Consider the following 3,683-nt stretch of genomic DNA (forward strand, 5'->3'; position numbering starts at 1 on the left):
AAGTAGTATTCAATCATAAAAAAATTCGAATAAAAAAAAAATCTTAAAAACTTTTTAATCATAAAATTATTTTTTTACGAAACAAAAAAAAATGTTTAAAGAGTTTTTTTTTAAGTTGAAATCACTAATTTTTGTTTGAAACTTTTATTTTTGCATATCAGAATTTTTTGGTTGACAACCTAAGTTTTTGGTTGAGTCTAAGTTTTTTTGAAGCTCCTGTTTTTTGGTTGAACTCAACTTTATTTGCTTGCGAATCTCACATGAACATCCTGGGCGGGGCTTAAGGACGAGCAATGTAAGACGTGTTCCGATTGGTTACCGCTGACTAAAGTGGATGACTCCGACTCCCTGAGATCTCAGAACTTTGTCCCGAACTAAAGGACTTCGGTGACAGGACAGTAATCTTTACAAAATTACACCGTTTAGCAGCTACAAAACACTGTTTCAAAGAAGAAATCTTACACAACTTATTTTGTCACATATTTTGTCTACTGTGATCCCTGGTAGAATATTGTGCTAACTAATGTTAGCACTAGGTAAAATTCATAAACTAGGCTTGTGTAATATTCGCCTTTCTTTATGTTGAATTCGTTAACCAGCGCACCTCTGTCGAGTGGCATTAAGTGTGGAAAATACCAAAATCTGTATGTGTTAAAAACTGTTGTGTAATCCTCCGTGTGTGTGTGTGTGTGTGTGGGTGTATAACTAGCATTGAAGCTAAAGTGGGAAAACAGCGGATCATTGCACCAGTGTTATTAGGTCCACGTTAATCTGCACCACACGTCAAGTGACTGTGCAGATTATTTATTTACCAAGCACATAATTAGTGTTGTCGATGAGGGGCGGCAATGTAACTAGGCCTGTTGCGATAAACGATAAATGAATTAATCGCATGATAAATTAAACCTATCCACCTCATTTTAATTATCGGCTTTATCGTCTCTTCCTGTCTTTTTTCCTTTCTGTTGATGGCACTGAAGGAAGAGGAGGTGCTCTTCCTTAGTGTAATGTCCAGTGCACACTACACGAGTTGTTGGCGGACTGTCGGCAGTGTTGTAGAACTCGAGATCGGTCTTGGTCTCGAGACCATTTTTTGATGGTCTCGGTCTCGTCTCAGATTTGGTCTCGGTCTTGTCTCGGTCTCGGGCACTGCGGACTCGGCATTTTATTTCAAGACCTGTCGAGACCGCAACTGTGAGAATATCACTAAACGTACAGCATTCTGTCCACTTTATTTGTAAACATCTTTGTTTTCACTGGATGCAAAACACACCGATTAAAATCCAACCAATAACATGTTTCTTTTACTCCCCTCCCCTCCCCACCTTTCACTTGCACGCGGCGCTCTGAGGCATGCGCAGTTGTTTTCTCTGAGCGGCAGAAGATGCCTGTCAGAGAATGGAATAGCGCTGCATAAATCATAAGAAATCCGATGGCCACAGCTAACTCAGCAGGGCTTCGATTTCACAGACGGTGGGGACTACGTCTAACTTTTTTTGTCACTTAGAAAAGTAGCTCAAAGAAAGGTAAGCTCCGATGACGTGATGTTAGCAAAGCTAGCTGTACAGAGATACGTAAGCATTGGGATGAAAAAAAGTTGTCACTCACTGCGCTGAATTATTGTGCAGAGGTGTTGACTGACTTGTCGCATATATGGGACAATGCTGTGTCCAAAAGTCTGCAATATTTGTGACATTCAGGAACAGTATGATTAATCTGCTCATCTCTTTACTTATTAGATAGGACTGAAGTGTCGCCATTGTTCTATCAGATAGCCATACGCTGTCCGGATAGCATACATGCAGTGAGTAGCATGCCCGCGCATGCGCACTAAGAAGTCCGACCGTCAGTGCAGAGGCAACAAGTTATGACGAAAATAAGTCATTAAATTGTTTATAATATAGATATACTATATACTAGATAGATATACATGCGTTGTCGTGGTTTTAAAGTGTATTTAAAGCAGAGTCGAGCTGCAGCTGCAGTCAACGACAACACACGCCTGTGTAAAACTCATTAACCTACTTACTTAACTGCTAAGTTAGGATGCCATACAGCTGTGTATGATGATCTACGTCATGATTCTATGTTGCTTATTAAATAAAATCATATGGTAATGACAGCGTATACATGTCTGAGCTAAGTATATGTATCTGACAACGTATGGTGATCTAACAGAACACCGTTATTCTATCAGATTACCGTATGCTGTCAGAATAGCATACATGCAGTGACTACCAGGCCTGCGCATGCGCATTAAGAAGTCCGACAGTCAGATGAGTTGTCAGTTCACCATACGCAGCAAGTTCTGACAAAAATAAGTCATTAAATTGTTTTCAATGATTACTATATAGATATACATGCGTTGTCGTGGTTTTAAAGTGTATTTAAAGCAAGCTCTGGCTGCAGCTGCAGTCAACTACAACACACGCCAATGTAAAACTCATTAACCTACTTAACCGCTAAGTCAGGATGCCATACAAGTGTTAATAAAGTGTATGATGATCTATGTCATGATTCTATTGCTAATTAAATAAAATGATATGATAATGACGTGTCTGACAGATATAGCCGTGAGTTTGTTTTAAGCATATGACGATCTGACAGCGTATGCTGACCTGACAGAACACTCTTCTTTCTTCTTGTAATGCTCTGCATACACTGCAGTACCTATAATTATTTTATTTAATTATGTACATTGATATTTTTTTTAATTAACAAATAAAACACAAGAATGAAAGAGCACGCAGAGCATGCACATTGCTCTTTGATTGTTTTCATTCAGAGTGGCAGCTGTAATGTGTGCCATGGTGTCAGACTACCTGGCTTCATGTAGTGGGAGAGAGGGTGAGAACAGTCACAATAAGCGCCTTGTGCATGGTTACTTCTTGCTTGTTGCTCCTTGGTCAGTGTTCATAGTTGAGCGTTATTTGCCATCTGGGCATTGCCTCAATTGATATGTTAAATGGTACAGAGAGTAGTGGTTTCTGACATGAGCAATATAGGCAAATGCCCAAGGCGTTATCTTTTTAGGGATGGCACCAGCGGATTGTAGCACAGAGATGGAAGCAAAGCAGAAAAAAAAGTTTGTTCTGCTTTTAATATTGATAAAAATTTATCAAGTATTTAATATCTAGGTCTTTTTATGGGAATACGGATCTTTCAGATCAGTTTGAGAAGCAATTTTGATCATATTTCACATTTTATCGTGTTATATAGCGCGGGGCGCTGGTTTTGGTCTTGACTCGGTCTCGACTTTCCTCGGTCTTGGTCTTGACTTGGTCTCGGACCCTAAAAGTCTTGGTCTTGTCTCGGTCTCGATACACTCTGGTCTTTGTCTTGTCTTGGTCTTGGGTTAGGTGGTCTTGACCACAACACTGACTGTCAGCCCATTTTCAAAACCTGACAGAAATCCTAGGTGTAATGGTTTGATCGGGTTCGTCGTGCCATGTGGTGTCCAGCCACATGGGCACAAAATAATGGCTACAAGTCCAGTTAACTAATTTTAAAACCAGGCATTAATCAATGCTTTACTAGAATCTACCTGTGATGCATGTGGCTAGAGTCAGCGTAAAGTCCTGACTGAATGAAAATCATTATAACCTATTTATGTCACGTTATGAAGAACAGATGAAAACATACCGGGTTTGTCAACTGTGGTAGCAATTTGGCTCCAGTTCCTC

At 39.8% G+C, this 3,683-nt stretch overlaps 1 long non-coding RNA gene across 1 annotated transcript in view; it reads left to right on the forward strand.

The window, feature by feature from the left end:
• The first annotated feature begins 115 nt into the window (after positions 1–115).
• The window catches only part of LOC107834883 (uncharacterized), a 10,761-nt gene continuing 7,193 nt past the window's right edge, over positions 116–3,683 (forward strand). The window contains exon 1 of the long non-coding RNA XR_001660718.1: positions 116–699. This is a non-coding gene — a long non-coding RNA (uncharacterized LOC107834883). The remainder of the gene's footprint in view (positions 700–3,683) is intronic.

This window comes from Poecilia formosa, unplaced genomic scaffold, assembly GCF_000485575.1.
Source record: "Poecilia formosa unplaced genomic scaffold, Poecilia_formosa-5.1.2 Scaffold824, whole genome shotgun sequence".
Lineage (NCBI taxonomy): Eukaryota > Metazoa > Chordata > Actinopteri > Cyprinodontiformes > Poeciliidae > Poecilia > Poecilia formosa.